We start from the raw sequence: 19,211 nt of genomic DNA, 5'->3' as shown, positions 1-19,211 counted from the left end.
CTAGACCACCACAGATCTGTGCTCCTGAGCCACTTAGAGTGCCTAGGACTCAGGGTCAATTTTGCCAAGAGCTCACTGCTCCCCAGCCAACGTATTATGTTCCTGGGAGTGGTTTTCGACTCAACAGATGCGTCCAACCTGGGTTGGGGCGCTCTGTGCGAGGGCAGACCAGCCTTCGGCTCGTGGTCGCACGAGGACAGCCATCTCCATATCAACTGCCTCGAGATGCTGGCAGTAGAACGAGCCCTTCGATCGTTTCAGGCGATCCTGGAAGGGCGCCACGTCTTAGTCCAGTCGGACAGCATGACAGTGGTGTCCTACATAAATCACCAAGGTGGCATTTCGTCCAGCCGCCTCTACATGCTGGCAAAGCGCCTCTTGGAATGGGCATTACCCAGGTTGCAATCGCTCAAGGCGACACACATACCTGGCAAGTCGAATCTGGGAGCAGACATGCTTTCGCGGAGCAACGTCCCCTCGGACGAGTGGATGCTCCATCCCCAGACGGTTCTCAAAATCTGGGAGATTTTCGGGAAGGCAGAGGTCGACCTCTTCGCCTCAGAAAGCAACTCTCATTGCCCAACTTATTTTTCAAAGGACACAGATGCGCTGGCCCACGACTGGCCCAGCCTCCTTCTTTACGCTTTTCCCCCGATCGCTCTGGTCCCTCAGGTCATCAGACGAGTCAGGGAAGACAGGCACAGAGTCCTCCTGGTGGCCCCACTCTGGAGGAGCCAAGTTTGGTCCTCGGAGCTATTCAGGCTTTCCATGAAAGCCCCATGGCCGATCCCCCTGAGGCGAGACCTCCTCTCTCAGGCGAACAGGACAATCTGGCACCCGCAGCCAGAACTCTGGGCTCTGCACGTATGGTCCCTCGATGGGAGCCTCTGAGCCTCCCCAAGGACGTGCTACATACCATTGCTCAGGCGAGGGCCCCGTCTACGAGACGCCTCTACGCCCAGAAATGGTCAGTCTTCGTTGACTGGTGCTCCGCACGGAACGAAGACCCTGTTGAGTAACGCCTCTCGCGTTGGATAGTCGACGCTATTGCTCTATGTTACTCTTCTATGGGTCTTGAGTGCCCCATAGGAGTAAGAGCCCACTCCACTAGAGGGATGGCCTCTTCATGGGCCTGGTCTGGTGGTGTCTCTATCAAGGACATCTGTGAGGCGGCCAGTTGGTCCTCGCCGTCCACTTTTGTCAGATTCTATAACCTGGACATCCCGACCTTGCACGCTCGGGTTCTTTCGGTTTGATACGACGGCCTCTTCAGACTCCGTCATCATACCACCTCCGGGGAGCTTGCTCCCTCTTAGCAGTGTTGCGTCAAGGGTTCGACGGCTCCGGCCCTCTCACTTATCCTCTGGGCCCCAGGGTGCTCAAGATAAGTCTTATCGTTCCCTACCGTGGCACGGCGCGGTTGAATTCGTTCCCCATACGCAGTATGAGTGGAGTATCGAAAGGGAACGTACTCGGTTACGAACGTAACCTCGGTTCCCTGAGATACGGAACGAGTACTGCGTTATATGCCGTGCCACGATGCTGCGGCTTCAGTGTCGTCGCTTCAGTCGTATGACCTGATTTCCTCTGGCGATTTGCCTGCTTATATAGCTATACGCCCCGCCCCTTTTTAGCGGGCTTTGGCGCGCTGCATCGCCACAGGCTCGCGCAGCTACGCAGCGCCGTCATTGGTTTTAAAAAAGTTTACAGATTAAACCAATGGCAGTGCAGTTGCACTGCGTTATTGAAAAAAGGCTTCAGTATTGAGGAAAAAAGGAGCTTTTCCCCATACGCAGTACTCGTTCCGTATCTCAGGGAACCGAGGTTACGTTCGTAACCGAGTACGTTTTCTTTTTTTTTTTTTTTTTTTTTTTGGCTTTCATTGTTATAATCATGATATGTTTATGTCAACTAGTGTATGATGCATTAAAAAAGCATGGCGTGTAGCATGGAACCAGCCCAGTGCAAAGCCCAGGCCGCCATGCTCGCGCCACACTTACCCTATGTGTGAGTTTTTATATATATATTTATAAATATATAAAATATATATATTTTTTATTATGCTCCAAATGAATGTGTGCACACCTCATCTAATATGTGATGCATTAAAACAGCGAGACAAGTGATGGGCCAACCGGAGATAAGAAATCTCAGGCATAAGTACAAGCTGGAGGGCGAAAGCCCAATGCCCCCGGCCCCACATCACACCCACCCACAACTAATCAGAACTGCACATGGCATGGTATGCCACATAGTATGCCACATCCAACCAGGGTCCAGAAGCAGCGAAAAAGAGAGAGAGAGAGAGAGAGAGAGAGAGAGAGAGAGAGAGAGAGAGAGAGAGAGAGAGAGAGAGAGAGATTTAAATATAATCTTATAAGTATTTTATTTATATTTGATATTAGTCTGTGTAGCTGCCTCTTCCTGACCCCCCTCCTCCCAATCATGTGTGATTATTGATGGGATTATTGATGGTGTTTCATTGAGGATGGCTTCAGACAAAGAAGGTCACTGGATTCATGACTGTTTGAAGTTAAAGAGAGATGACCAAGAAGGGTGTAATTCTGATGTACTATTTTGAATGGAGGTGGACAAGTTTTCCATGGAGATGTACTCTATTAATAAATTTTTCCAAGTTATAATGTGTATGGTGTTCCTTGATTTCCAGTTCATGAGTATAGTTTTCTTGGCGATAGTTAGAGCCACTAGGAGTAATTGACTGTTTGTACTGTTTAAATTGATTATGGATACGTCACCTAATATACAGAGGGAGGGAGATAGCGGGATGCGACACCCCATAAGGTTGGATAGTGAGTCAATAACATTTTCCCAGAATTTTTTAACTGAGGTGCAAAGCCAAATAGCGTGTAAATAGGTGTCTGGGGTGTTTTGTGTGCAATGTGAGCATGTTTCTGAAGTAAAACCCATTTTAAATAATTTCTGTCCAGTTAGGTGAAATCTATGAAGTACTTTATACTGTATAAGTTGTAAGTTGGCATTTTTTGTCATGAAGTAGATATTTTTGCAGATTTGTGTCCAGAAAGCGGCATTGGGAGCAATGGATAAGTCTGATTCCCATTTAGCATTGGGTAGGCTTAATGTGTTGTCTGATTTGGATATTATTTTATATATTTTGGAGAGTAGTTTTTTTGGTGAGGTTATATTAATTAGTTCTGAAATTGGAGGCGAAAGGTCTAGATTAATTGTCTGAGTGTCGATTTTTGATTGAATAGATGATTTGATTTGTAAATATTCCAAAAAACAATTATTCCCAATGCCGTATTTCTGGACCAAGTGGGAAAATGGTGCCAAGTTGTTATTAAGGAGGATGTGTTGAAGTTGTGTGATGCCCTTATCTACCCATGTGCGTAAGTTTAGTGGCTTCTTATTAACTATAAAATCTGGGTTATTCCAGATCGGGATGTATTTAGATGGTGCAAGAGGGGTGTTTGTGATTTGATGAAATTTTCACCAGGCTGTCAGAGCTGTGGCTATTGTTGGTGATTTAAAACAGTGATGCTTTTTGATTGTCTGACTATAGAAAGGTAATTCTGAAATGTTCATCTCTTTGCAAATTGACTGTTCAACATCTATCCATGTGCTTTCTGATGGGTTAGGATGAATCCATTTGTATATGTTTTGGAGCTGATTGGCCAAAAAGTAGTGGTAGAAATGTGGTGCTTCCAGTCCTCCTTGTGTTTTTGGTTTCTGTAGTGTAGTCAGTTTAATTCTTGGAGTCAAAAATTATAGCAGGTATCTGACTAGACCCTTAGACCACCAGATGTACTCAGCCAACATTGATCATGGGCTACTGTTAACCAAAGTTTAGAAATATGTATGAGGCCATACAAATAAGTCAGTCATGGCTGGTCATGCAGGAAAGAGGTAAAGAGACAATGAAACAGCTGTGTTTGTGGAAAATTGGGTCACTTTATAAACCTCTATCACAAATATCCAGGTAGCACCTATACTCAATAGACAGAGAAGGAAATCTAACAAGCAATGTCACGGATTCGCCAAATTCCCCAATGTATTTGAAGGTGGATGTTATTCTGTTCTGGGGCAAATGAAACCAATTCCCCACCCTGCTGCCTGCTACACTAGGGCTCTAGGGCAGGAGAGAATTGAGGACTCTGTGTCCCAAACCTGGAATGAATCATGCATTAGACGGAAATACTTATGGTTGAGTACAATACTAAAGTCCTGGGGCTTCAAATAGGCTCCAGCCATGTTTAAATATGCTGTTTCTATTTCTGTGTTGTAAAGGTTTCCATTCAACCTCTAAGTATTGGGTACCCATGGCTAAGCAAGCAGAACTCAGTTATTGATTGGACTAGTGAAAGGCTTATTAAAGGGGGCTTTACAACACAATTTGTTCAACATTAAAAGCCTCTGCTCATGCAACCACAACTAAGATCAGTAAGTCAGAAAAGATCAAGCTCAACAGCATTGGCCTGGTTTTTCCTTGTTACTAAAAAGAATATAGGACTAAGACTCTGTATTGATTATTGGGGAAAGCAAAAAATGGCCATCTTCTACATTTGATCTGTTGTGAGGCGCCTTTTGTTATTTTTCTTACTTTGTTTATTTATTTATTTGTTTGTTTGTTTGTTTGTTTTAACATATTAGATATGATTAATGCCATCTTGTGAGGAATTGTGAAGAAAAATGTTTGAAAGTGGCTTTTAATACATTTAAGTAGTCACAATTATTTTCTGGTACCATTTGCTCCAGTGGTCTTCGAAACCTTATGACAAAATGCAAAACAGGTATCCGGTTATTATAGATCTGTATATCTGGATAATAGATAATTTTGTCTAACCAAACATTTTTCAAACCAAACTATTAACCTGTTGGTAGAAATAAGATGTGTTAAATCTCACATTTCTTCAATTTAACAATGTAATGGAAACTGAGATGGTAAAAGTACAGAACTGGTCATGCTCCTCAACTTAACACAAGCACAGCATTTTAAAGGGTATGAATACTTATGTAGGTTTATCTTCAATTACAGCTTTATTGCAGCTCTGCTTACTATATTAACTTATGTTGCTCATACTTGCATTACATTGACATTTGAGGCTCAAGAATCTGTTGAGATAACTATGATAATTAAGTGTTTTACCTCAGAGTCTATATTAGATCATGCCCTAACAATTCTGCGAAATTGGACATGCCTTTATTCTCTTCTTCATTCTTGCACATTCTTCTGTTAGAAAAAATGCCACCTACTAAACAAAACCATAGGGCTAAATCCAGAGAACTGTTAGAAACTTGCTGTAAAAGCCTAATGTTACTGGATTTGGGGATTTGTATACCTTATTCAAACAATCACTGATCACTGATCATAGCAACCAGCAATACCTAAGAGAGCTAAGAGATTAAATCTCAATCAGGCCTAGAGGGCACACATTTTCAACCATGTTAACGTTCCTGTTACACATCAGGCTAAGACAAAGAAAAACACTGAGACTGCAGGTGCTTTGTCTTATCAGTTTGATTGCTCAGGCTTTAAACCAGTCTCAGACAATGTGATTCACAAGAAGTAGATTGGTGGGCGAGCTTAATTAATGCCAGAGGTCTCTACTTACAGCCTAGCAACTGCATGCAGATCCAGGAAATAATTTAAAAGGATGCCTGATTGACCAATGGATGTTGGGAAAGAGTTATAATACATCTGTGTCATGAAAGATACAGTAGATAATATGACATTGAAAGATACAGCATATATTGTTCATGTCTCAAAAAAGGCATCAGCAGGACTGCTATACCTAATACCTACGTAGTAGTTTGAAACCTGACCACATGCCAATGAACTTCAAAACTGATCTCCATCCATCTACTAGTTTCACAGTTATTCTTGAAATCAGCCCATTTTATGGCTCTACCTAAATTACCCTCAGCACAGCAAATGGCAGCAGTGATTTTAGGAGAATAGTGCATGATATTTGAAGGTGGCCATGGAGATTTTCACAGATAGGGGGCTCAGTTCACTATGGAGTTGTGGAAGGCATTGTAGTTTTCTTTTTAACAACCTCTAGACACCACCCACAATCTAATGGGTACAGAAAAAACTTAACCCAATAGCTAGAGAAGTATTCAAGTTGTACAGTATATTGTCTGATAACATCTGGAGCAAGATGTTAATTTCAGCAGAAGTAGCTTATAATCAGTTGATTAACGCCTCAGCCGGAAATGTTACACTTTAAAGTGCGGTATGATTTTACTCTTCACTTCTTCTCCAGCCTTTCGTCACCAAGTGGTAGTCCAAACTGCTCTGTAAATTTTTCTGTGGACTGATGTGAAGGATTACTCTTTTTGTGTTGTTTTGAAATGTACTGTGTGTTCCCAAGTTTATTCATTTATTATTAAATTTTATAACAACTACTGTGAACTGTTCAGTAAATACTGTGCTACTAACTTGAAAAGAGATGAAGAGGGTTGAATAATGGCTTGCATGGTGTCGCAGTTTATAATTTTCTTGTCTTACCGCTCTAGGGTCCATGGTTCAATTCTGATCTGTGGTGAGTTTCTCACATTCTCTATGAGTTTGCTTGAATTTCCTCTGGGTATTCTTGTTTCTTTCCTTCTTCCAAACTACATGGCAGGTGAACTGGCTACTGTACATTGCCCCCAGACTTGACTGAATGTGTGTGTGTGTGTGTGTGTGTGTGTGTGTAGGTGTGTGTGTGTGTGTGTGTGTGTGTGTGTGTGTGTGTGTGTGTAAAGTATGCCTTGTACCTGTTCTCCCCGATACTCTGAATCCAACAGCACCATATCCAAAATTAAATGACTTGAAGATGAACGATGAATGAATGACCTTACAGCACATAATGTGAGGGATGATGACTCATTGGCTTCAAAAGCATCATAACTACTTATTGATAAGTGATAGCTGTTCCACATTTAGGGTAAGTAAGAATATTGATAAATAATCAATTATTTTATTTTTGTTAAGAATATCATATAGGAAAATCCATTGGCTAACTATCTAACTATTAACTGACTGATTTGATAAGCAATTTTTTTATTATTGGAAAAAGGAAACATCAATATTGAATCTAGGTGAATGTTTTGAATGAATATTTTATAATATGATATTCATGAGGTGCTGACAGAAAATTTGCATGCGTAGGTCAAACACCAGCTGAAATAGATCAGGTGTTATCATGTCTCAAATTCAGGCGCAAAACAAATCTGGCTATGTAGTTATTTTTATAGGTGCTGTATTTCAAGAAAACAAAAAGCATCCATAATGTTCTTCCACATGTAATTAGCCTGTTTCTAGCAAAGAATGAAAATTAAATGAATAAATGTGTAGAATGATCAAAAAATAACAAATGTGAAGTGATGAATAGGTCCTACAGTAACAATAGGGGATAAACAGGAGACCGGCATATGGTAGAGCGTTTACCTTGCATGTTAAAGAGTTAGGTGATAATTATTTTGCACACTTTCAACATATGTGTGTTCATATTATCTATGCAAAAGGCTTCATCTATACAAATGGCATTATGACATTCTGACACAAAGTCTGGAACCATTTATTATTTGTATGCCCATTAAAAGATATCTGTGTAAAAAAAACAGCCTATGTTCTAATGTCACATTGACACAATTTACCACTATGAATGTCACACTTTACCAAAACATGTAAGCCATGTGTGATGTTCTTCAGATACACTTTTTTCACATCAGTATATTACACAACATAACTGACAAGAACAGTAAACACCAACTTTAAGTCAACACAATTAAAGACAGATAATAGGAACTGCTTTAAAGTGATGAGCAGGATTAAGAATCACCAGTGAATGAGAGTCTCTTTCTTTTGAGAGTATGGAGAATAGAGCAGGCATGACAGACTTCAGGGAATCTGACCAGGACCTTTCCGCTGCTGTCCAATTAAGAGCACGAGTTTGTGTACTATTTTCTTTCACTTCGTATACTTTGTTTGAATCATTTTTAGTAACACAAATCTCCATTATACTGTACTTCAGAGTGCCGATATCTTATTTGTGTATATCATTCATTCATTCATCTTCTACCGCTTATCCGAACTACCTCGGGTCACGGGGAGCCTGTGCCTATCTCAGGCGTCATCGGGCATCAAGGCAGGATACACCCTGTCGCAGGGCACACACACACACACACACTCTCATTCACTCACGCACTCACACACTAGGGACAATTTTCCAGAGATGCCAATCAACCTACCATGCATGTCTTTGGACCGGGGGAGGAAACCGGAGTACCCGGAGGAAACCCCCGAGACATGGGGAGAACATGCAAACTCCACACACACAAGGCGGAGGCGGGAATCGAACCCCGACCCTGGAGGTGTGAGGCGAACGTGCTAACCACTAAGCCACCGTGCCCCCTTATTTGTGTATATATCTTTCATAATTCTTATCTTTTTGAAATTTTTAGCAAGCAGGAAAAAATGATTTGGTCCTCATTCTCCAACTTCCCTAATAACTGCAGCAAACACTTGGCTCAATCCTGAGCATCGCACATTTGATTTATACATCCAGTTCACACATAACACATCTTCCTCAATTGAATTTGAATTTGTATATGCACTCAATAGTACAGACCCTCTGACATAGATTTGATGTGATCGTATCTGATGATGTAGAAAGGTTAATGAGGCGGTTCTGTTTTACCCAAATAACGAGGACTAATTTGCAAGTGCGATCGAATAAACTGCATGAATGACATAACATACAAATTGGAGGTAGAAAGTAATAGTGATTTGAGGATTTTGCTCGATATAACTTTTTTCAGACGAGTAAAACTTAAATTAAACTCAAATATAAAGACAATTAAGAGTTTAGATGCTTTAAAATTAAAAGTAGATTAGAGATTACTTTATTAACTTCCATGGGGAAATTTGTTAGACATGAGTGTACAATATGGTAAAGGCTCTGTTTAAATGCTAGAGGTGTGCATATGAAGTAGATTCTCATGTCAAGGCCATCAAACTCCATTTCTCAGAGCATGCCACAGCCTATATATATATGGCCACTATAACACCCAGCCACATCCCACAGTCTTGCAAAATCCTGCATTTAGCTGATAAGCACTTATTGTCACAGAAAGTAGAGGGTCGCAGCAGCTTTGTTTCTGGACGGACTTTAAAACAAATTGAAACACTTGTCTCCCAGAAACCCAGTAGAATCTGACCAATCGGATGACAACTTCAAAACTCATGAAGTGTTAAAAATTTTCTGTGCCATATGTACCATACTTTCAGCCAACAGTTTGTGGACATGAAAACTGAGGCTGAGACTACATCACACGTTGACATGTTAACATTCATCTGATTTCTAATACAGGATATCTAGTTTTATCCACACACGCCATAAGTGAAGACTTTAAGCTTTCATTTTCATGTTGCTAAGTATCTGCTCAGTAGCTCAGCTCTATTCTACAAGATGCACCAAGCCTTCTTGCATGTGTTCAAGCTCTTGGTTTTTGTGATTTTGTCCTGTTTGTCAATTGCCTGATCTTCTGCATGTATTCTGCCAGTTTTTGCTCTTTGCCATTTTTAATAAAGACATTACCCAAACCTACAGCAAAAAGTAAAGTTACTAGAACTTTGAAAAACATTCTGTTTGTGTTGTGACACTAAGGCATAATTTATATAAACTTAGCTGTTAATTAAACTTGCTATAAAATTGTATAATTTAATATAATAGCAGAAATGGGCTTCTGCATACCTGCCCTTGGTTAATACAAATTTGCATATGCAATCACCACTCCCAAAGTGACTTTCAGACTCAGTAATTTGTATTGTGGGTGCCAAATTAGATTTGTATAACCACCACTCTGTATATTTTGTATCATAAGGTAGAAATAAGCCAAATTGGATCTTCAAAGCAAGTAAGACTTGCTATTTTACTCGTATCAGACATAGTGTGTTCATATCATCTCACATATTTTTGTTGTAGTTATGAGGCTTGTCACTGATTTCACACATTTAGTAAGAGTAGAATGATACAGAAAGCTGGAAGGCATATATCAGAGGTATTATGTCATTGCATTGTGAATATGACTGTCATAAGCCACTTTCTTAAAAAGGGACCACATCCTTCTAGAAATCTGTCAGTGCAGTAGGATTTTAAAAGGATTTTTTTAATCTAAAAATTACATTTTCCATCTCTTGAGACTGGGAATGGATTATTTCATAGGTCAAATTTTTTCAAACTCAGTTGGTCCAAAAAGATGATAAATAATTAATGAGTTCATGATTGGTGAGATTGTATGAGTTCATAGTTTAATTTTTATTTCTTTTTTTTTGATAGCCTTATTTTACAACCTCTGTAAATCAGCATAATGATTACTGGTCAGTAGCCTAGAATTCATACTGGATGTGTCACCAGCACAGCAGCACACTTAATTTTCAGTCATATAAAAATATACAGTTATATCAGTGGAACATGGTAGATGAAGACTGATGAAGTTGTCCTGCTATAATTACAGCAGAGTTTACATTTACATTTATAACATTTGGCAGACGCCCTTCTCCAGAGCGACGTGCAAATGTGCATTTACATCTCTATTAATGAATACATTAATACTGGTTCACTAGGTTACAGACTTAGGATGCCAGCAACCTAAAACTGTTCAGGTTGTTTTTATTAAATATACACATAACAAACAAAGGGAAAAGTGCTAGTTCAAGTGTTTCAGAGTTCAACAGGAAAGGGGCATGAAACAGTGGGAAAGTGAGCAAATAGCATATTTTCTGGTCATGCATGAGATTAACTATTCTATAAACTCTTTAATACAACTACAGTACATAGATATTCATTCATTGACCTTAAATGTGCTTAAGTATCCAACAGTGGGAGAAGTGCACAAAGATGAAAAAAAAAAAAAATAAATATATATATATATATATATATATATATATATATATATATATATATACATATATATATATATATATATATCCTAAAAAAACAGTGGGATTGTAGCTGTAAACACTCTTAAGTGTTTCACAATAGAAAAGCATTTGTCCTATTGTTGAGAGATCATGAGTTCACATGCTCTGAGTTATTCTGGTCTGTGATGCAGCGCTATGAAACGATGCAGTTAGCTTCACATGTCTTGGAAGAAGCATCCTAACCTTCACCCTCTGAAGTTAGAAGTTGGCGTATGATAGAGAAGAACTGGCTGGTGGTTGGGAATTGGTAGGTGATCAAACTGTGGAAGAAATTATTCCATCATTGTCCTGAGTCTCACACAGATACAAGAGAGCAATTAGATGTCAAGTGAAGGTTAAAAGGTGTTCTATTCCTTATAAACCAGTCACGTGAACACCAGATCAAAATATCAGTTATGTAACCCAACTACCAATTAAATACAAATCACTGAATTAATTTGTCCATCACAAATCAGAATAAACAACTCAGGTGTTGCTAATGAATGTGAATCGGACCATTACATATCATTACGCCCAGGATGTCCTATAATAATACAAACAATAAAAGTCAAACCAAACTAATTTGTTACATAGCAACAAACAGTTTTACCTACTGACAAACATATTTATCTACTATTTTTGTTTAAATTAACCTCCTAAGACCTCACTGTCTATATATTCATTACATTTTCTTCCACCTACTTTATGTATAACAGATATATGAGATACTCAGAAATAGTGAGTTTATGGGTGAAATTTAATCATTTAATATGAGCATTTCACTATGTTGAGCACCCACTCAAGTTTTAAAGAGAACTGAAAGAGACGATTTGACAGAATCTGGTGGCACGTCTCCTTATGTGTTTATTCTACCTCCAGTTATGTCTCTGTGTGAGGTTACCTCCTGTGGCAGAAGAAGAAACTAAAGAATACGCCTGCTATACTTACATATGCCAACAGCCTGATCCTTATTTTTTGTGCTTGCATTATGACTATGCAAACAGGACCTATAGCCATTAAAGATGAAAGGAATATTTTTGCAACACAGAAAAGCTTAGCAAAGCTCCAAACATACTATTTTTAAATACAAAGCTTTCCTATTGCTCAGAGGGAGGCAATGCTATGAGAGGAACTTGATTATTTATTATTTATTGGATTTACTTTGAAGCAAACAGCTGATATTCTCCATGCTCCTTCCTCCACTTTCTTCTCCTCCCCCCGTCTCTCTCTGTCTCACTCTCCCACTGTTTCTCTCTACCCCTCTTAGTCTTATTTAATACTGGTTTCCATTTTTCTTTCTCTTCCACTTGCAGCTTGTTTTAAAGACGCCACCCTTCAGGCATACTACGTCCAACATCCTGACACTGGGTCTAACTAATTATCATGACGGGTCACACAAAATTCAGAAGATCAGTCAACAAGCTACGAAATAGAAAATAATTATGTGTCAAATGGGGTGGAGGTGGTGAGAAGTCGATTATACAAACTCAATGAATGACATCAGCCCACATAACGCGTATTTCTGCACCATTTAGGCCTACAGCCAAATTGACATGTCAGCTCCTCCAAATATAAACTAACACATGGAAAGAGATCATGGCTGAGCTTGAGATATAAATACACTGCGATATATAACAGTGCCAATAATGCACTAAAAAAATACAAAAAATGAACCAGTGCAGCCTACATCACGAGGGAGTAGATTTCATTGCCAATTATTTCCATCGCTCTATCTATGAATGACAGCACCATGGGAAGGCTAGCAAGTCTTTGTCCTTGTTAGGTTGTCAGGAGATATTCAGAAAAGATTCAATACAGGTAAAGTTTGCTCGCTAATGCTCACCTATTCATATCAACATCAAGTATTCAAGCATCATGCATTTTATTTCTCAAACATCTGAAACAGAATGGCATCCTCAACAGCTGGTGCAGGATCAGAGCCGCTTTAATAAATCAGCATTTCCGATACCTCCTCTGACAAACACACAATTTTGCCTTTGTTCTTACTCACCCTCAGACTGATGTATATTTCATGGAGAACTTTTGAAGCACCTCCTTTTGATTTGAAGAAAGCAGCTAAGAGTTGACAGGCTGACTATTAGCTACTAGATAGTGCACTTTCTTTGGTGTATTCACCACAATTGGAGCACATCCCCACAATCCCTACATCAGATTGCTTTTATAACATTAATAAACCTGTCCTTCTGATGCTGTAATGTTTTTTGTATGAAAATTCAGCAATTCATTTTTTATGATCTTTACCTTAAGTTAATATTGCTTTAATGACATCATTCAAGAAACTTCCAGAAGTTCTGAGAGTGTGCTGCCTCCTTGCTATCTAATTCTCTAGTCATGAAATTTAATCTATTGATTCGTGTTAGTGGACACGAATTTCCTTTTTTTTCGTGCCACTCAGCACGACTTTCGATCTAATGTATTTCAATAGGAAGCATCTTCGTGTCTGCACCACGTTTTTCTTTCTGCCACTCGGAAGCATTGTTTTTGCTTTTGTTATTCAATTTTAAACTTTAAACACTACATTACTCAACATTTAACCAGGAGATTTTATCCTTGTTTTTATTGCTTTATATTCTGTAGGGTACTAACCTGCAACTACCTGATGACCGAATGTGTGCTTGATAGTTCAACAATACGATGTCATGACCATCCGATTTATTTGATTCTCCTGATTTCTGCAGGCCGCGAATTCTCTCAATCGCAAAGCGGACTGGCTCCGTCTCCACAGCAACGGGTGCTGAGGCTCACGGGTAATTCGGGCGTCCGCTTTGCGATTGGGTGATTTCTGCAGGCCGCGAATTCTAAATGTTCAAATTTGATCATTACATTCAAGTAACATTACCTGGGAAGTGGTCTGAGCGCAATGAAGGTGAAATCAAATAAATCGGATGGTCATGACATCGTATTGCTGAATTATCAAGCACACAATCGTGTTTATGTGTTGAAAGAAAGATGAGGATATCGTTAAAAGAGAATCGGCGGTGGGTCATCAGGTAGTTTTAGCTGACGTCTTCAACACAGTAAAAGTAGATAAGGCTCATGGGTACTGTAGTATTTAGTTTACTGTCAGATTTGACACACCAAATAGATGGAAAAACGTCTTTTCTCAGAAAAGAAACCATAGCACAATGGTTAGTACCCTACAGAATATAAAGCAATAAAAACAAGGATAAAATCTCCTGGTTACATGTTGAGTAATGTAGTGCTTAAAGTTTAAAAATGAATAACAAATGAGTAAAAACAATGCTTCCGAGTGGCAGAAAGAAAAAAGTGGTGCAGACACGAAAGATGCTTCCTATTGAAATACATTAGATCGAAAGTTGTGCTGAGTGACACGAAAAAAAGGGAAATTCGTGTCCACGAACACGAATCAATAGATTCAATAGATTAAATTTTCGTGACTATGTCTCGAACTGCCTTGAGACTGGGTTGTATATTCCTATATACTGTAGTGCCTTCATGAAAACAAAAATCTCCCACTTGACATTTTTTCTCCATTCCTGAAGCAGACTTCTGTTCTCGACATTTGTGGCAAGCTTTCTAAAAGGAAAGGTGCTTCTAAGATGGTTACATCACTACTATACTGTTAAACACAATGTAGCCCTTTATATCACAATGTTAACACAGTGTAGTCATATTAAAAAAGGGTTTATTTTCTCACATGCAAGGGTTAAATGTATGTAATGATTTTATGTAAAAACAAGCTTAATGTTAAACATATGTTTAAAAGCAAAAGAGTCTTTTTTATTTCAGAATTTGTACTAAGATAGATTATGTACTAGCAATGCTTCCAGCTGGATTTAGGAAAAATCCGTTTTTCCGGATAGCATTATGATGCGCTTTTGTCACATACTGTGACAAAGTGGATAGAGCTGAGATTTCTCATTTTCAGGATGGTCAGCGGTTGGAAAGAGCCACAAAGCCTGCAGGGGAACATATCTTGCAAAGCTAGGTTGAATCTTAGAAGTTTTAATCCAAAGATGTATAAATGTTTTTAGGCATTTATAAAAGTACACTACTTTGAAGAGCTTTACATGGCATATATACAATGAAAGAGAAAGCAGAATAAAAACTAATCGAGGTAATATATGTGTGTGTGTGTGTGGTTGGTGGTTGTGAACAGGTGTGCATGATTAAAGGCCTGGTGACTGCGAACATGACAGAGATCTTGTGCTTTAGGAAGTGCAGTCTGAGCGTGACCAGGTTTGCAGGCCGCAGTAGGTTCTAGGAAACGGAGTTCACTGCAGATAGAGTTAACCTGACATAAAGAAGGGCATGTAGATGTATATACATGGTATAAGACTGTGAGCATGACTTGCACAATGAAAAGGCATTATAGTGTTTTAGGATTCATCTTTTCTGAGGAATGGCTAAGCCAAACGTTTCTACACAGTGAATACATTAGAGCATATATAATGGTGTCAAAATTAGGTGTCACATCTATTCGTTTATTGAGTCAAAATGGCAACAACTGTTATAAACAGAATAAAAACAACAGCATCAGTCTATAAATATTAAAAAGGATAAATGTATCAGGTTATAGTGAATGACAATTACTGACATCCTCCAGCCTCACGAGCTCAAGAGCTGTGCTGGTGTATCTAATCTCGCTACTAATGCTATACCACTTCATCGAGCTATACCACTTCTTCCACAGCTCAGTTTAGTGCAATGAAACGCAATGAGAAGAGGGAACCTAGATCAAGTACTCACTTGAAGCTGAGTTTGTAATATAAACAAATAAAAACCCAACATCTCCAAGCTTGATCACCTATATTTATGTAATTGTTTAGTGTTACTGTTTGTCAAAAAAATGATTTGCTAAGTCTGACAGATGGCCCAGATCACTCCCACCTTCCTCTCCCTCATGACTGCACCGTGACTCTTCCTTCCATCATCTCTGCTTGCATTCATCAAACCTCAGGCTGCCAAAAAAAAAACAACAAAAAAAAAAAACTGTGGCTCTTTAAACTGCTTCCTCATGCAGAGAAAATTCAATTCACCTACATCGAGAGCTCTGTGGAAAAGGTAATTTCGCCATTTACAGAAAGGAAGACATACACAATTAGGGCTTTTGCAAGCATCACACCAGCAGCGTTACAGCACAACTCCCACGCAAGCAGACACCACCTTGCCCTTGTTAAATAGCTTGCTCGAAAAGAGTGACGGGGAATAAAGCTGCTTAAGAAAGCAACTTCACAATTCAGAATGTCATAACTAGAGAGTGTGCTATGTATAGGTTAATAACAGAACAACAACTATTCTGGCTGTGCTGTCTTAGCATATATATGATGGAAAACATTGGTCAGGTTCAGTACCAGTGTGAAGAACATGTTGATACAATAGCAGATATGTTGGTTTGCTTTGGCCAGCTTGCTTCATTTTATTTACTCGCACCTTATTTATGACAGTGTGTTGTGACACTGTGTTTCTATGTGTGTCTGTTGAATAATGCTGTTTAGTTTAGACAGACTCCACTCACTAGCTCAAGAAAAGACACTCCTGGGAAGATGAGTCTAGAAAAGCCGTTTGAAAGACATCAAGGCTGAAAGCATGTGATGTTCCAACATACTGTAATAGAATTAAATCTGTTTCTAATTGAAAAAACAATGATTGGATTTTAAAATAAAACACTACTACAAATACACAGATGTTCTCTGAACATTTTTTTATATTCTGTATTCTTGAATAGATTTCATTCTCACATTTTTATTCCTATAAGAGCAAAGCATTCAGGAAAAAACCCACTGGAGTATATTTCACATTCTCTACTCTGACATCCAAATTCCAGCTGTCTGGGACAGGGCAAGGGCAAAGGGAAAAGATACAGCATGTCCCTGTCTTCTTATAATGAAAGCTGCCCTCAGTAGATTTGATGGGCTTCTCCTCACCTCTGGACAATACAGAGCTGAGTGAAGCTGTGTAATAAACCTAAACTATGCATGTGAACTCACATCTTTTTTGTGCATGACCCATGTTCTTTCACAAAAGAATTATTACATTCTAAATACTTTTTTATTAGACACATCCTTTTTTACCAACAAATGCTCAGTATTAATTCATTATAAATGAAGACCAGATTCAAATTGAGCCGGCTAAGTGTACTTCTGATGCTTGCCATAGTAATGTCCTGGATGACCGACTATGAATAAAACATTAAATTGTTTCTTAATTTTTTTAGTTTAAAGGAACTTGCACACAATTTATTCTATAGTACAGCTAACAATCTGCATGTTGTCAACAATCCATTACGCAGACTGAATATTACTAACATTTATTTGAACTAAAATTCTATTCTGAGATCATTAAAAGCGAACACCATTTCTTGTAGCACACCGAGAAATGCTGTGTTCATTAGCTGCCTTTAGTCCATCTGGTCCTAACCAGCTAATTAGTGAAAGTGCATCTGAGGTTTTTTTTTTTTTTTAACAGCTAGTTTTTACTTGTGGTAACAAGGATTGTCTTTATGCTTCAGGCTCTTCTGTGTTGTGATACTGTATCTTTGTCATTTCTTTAAGCGGCAATGGAAATACACAAAAATGAAAAAAGCAATCATTAACTATTGGTGCCAAGAAGTATTTTACTGATGTAAAGGGATTGTATTGACAACACACCTAAATCACTCCTGAAGCAGCAGATATTCTGTTCCCACTGCTAGAAACAAAAAAGGCTTCAAAACATTTGAAAGAATATTTTGAATTTAATATATTACATGCAAATTTTAGTGCAGAAGTTATACCTGAATATCTATTAATGCCCCATAGAGACTGTATGACAAATATCAGTGTATTCCTTTAACATGAGCATTGAGATATTTATTTATAAGAGAAAAAGGTATCCTCTGAAGGTATGATAGTCAACATGCGATAAGTTACCACAAGGAGAAGCAATGCTAGTCCAGAGGGAAACACACTCCGAGATGGAATAACATGTTAAACTCTTAGAAAAAAAAAAGAAAAGAAAAAACTTTTATCACTCTGCATGCAAACTGTATAGTGTAATCTGTACCATGACAAATCCAGGGGATAATTCCTCAAATAAATTTCCATAGACTGATGTCTGGTTCACGACTTTTTGTCCAATTCTGATTCATGAGCATTTACAGCTAGACAATGTTTATTTAAAAGCATAAAAAGTGTGCATGTTCATATATACTGATAATTAATGCAACTACTGTAGTAAATAATATATACAAAAGAATGCATTTTTCTCCCAAGCTTCTGTCATGTGAGTTGAAGTAAAAGAAGTAAAAGCTTCTCTACAGAGTTCTGTATGACTCATCCTTATAGTCATGTTTCAGATTCAAAAGAACAACAGTGCATCATCCTAGACCTCATACAATTGTCCTCATACAATTCTTGATTTTGCGCGCAAATCATGGTGTGTTACATTAAGGTCTAATTGTCCTAACGCACGCGTCTCGATTGTTTATGTTGACAAGTCGAAAAATCCTAACAGCATCCTAAGTCATAGATCTAAGTCCTCCGACCTAACAGAGAATCATCTCTGAAACACATGCAAACAGAAAATCGGATATAGACAAATCAATTGTTTAAAAAAAGAATCCGATTCAGAGCAGATTTACGCGCTGCAGCGGTGCACTGGATACATCTGTGGACTGCCTTTACAACCGAATATCGCGTGTCCGACTCGGTCCAGAACAAACGTACACGGAATTCACGTTGTCCACTGATTAGAACATGACACATTTGACTATAAAGAAAGTGTCGCTCTTACCGTATAACCTGCTCGGTGAGATCTCGGGAGAAATCTGGACTGGCATGTCTTAACTTCCCCACTCGTGCATTTTTTGGTCTGTGCGCTCTCAGAGCCAGACAGCAGTAGATACAAGATGCTTCAGCAGCGAACGAGCAAACGTCAATAATTCACGGGGAGAAATATTGTCCGGGTTTCCCTTCCACTGCTGTGCGCGACGTCATAAAAAATCAGCAGCTCGAATGTTTGAATGTAGAATAAAGAAAGGCATGGTGGAATAGGAGGAGTGTGTTATGTTGGTAGAATTGTTCCTCTCAGCCTGCTGCTGAATGAGACAATACAGAAAATGCTACAGCAGCCACTATCACTCAGCTGCTCTGCTTTTAAGGAACACTGCTCTCACCTTAAAGCAAAACGAAACAGTATGTTATGTAGCTGTTGTCTGGAATCTAAAAAAGCAATATTGATTATTGTGGGGTTTTTTTTCTTTTCTTTTTTACTATTTTCGAACAGTAACTCGGTGTTGCATCCACATATAGCCCCAGAT

At 38.8% G+C, this 19,211-nt stretch overlaps 1 protein-coding gene across 1 annotated transcript in view; it reads right to left on the bottom strand.

The window, feature by feature from the left end:
- The window catches only part of mgat4c (mgat4 family member C), a 129,523-nt gene extending 110,602 nt beyond the window's left edge, over window positions 1-18,921 (bottom strand). Inside the window, exon 1 of the mRNA XM_060878637.1 lies at window positions 18,686-18,921. The gene's annotated coding sequence lies outside the window, so the exon portion shown is untranslated. The remainder of the gene's footprint in view (window positions 1-18,685) is intronic.
- Between the last annotated feature and the right edge of the window lie 290 nt (window positions 18,922-19,211).

Source organism: Tachysurus vachellii, chromosome 9 (assembly GCF_030014155.1).
Source record: "Tachysurus vachellii isolate PV-2020 chromosome 9, HZAU_Pvac_v1, whole genome shotgun sequence".
NCBI classification, from domain to species: domain Eukaryota; kingdom Metazoa; phylum Chordata; class Actinopteri; order Siluriformes; family Bagridae; genus Tachysurus; species Tachysurus vachellii.
The sequence above is the reverse complement of the archived record's forward strand: the minus strand, read 5'-3'. Positions and strand labels throughout refer to the sequence as shown.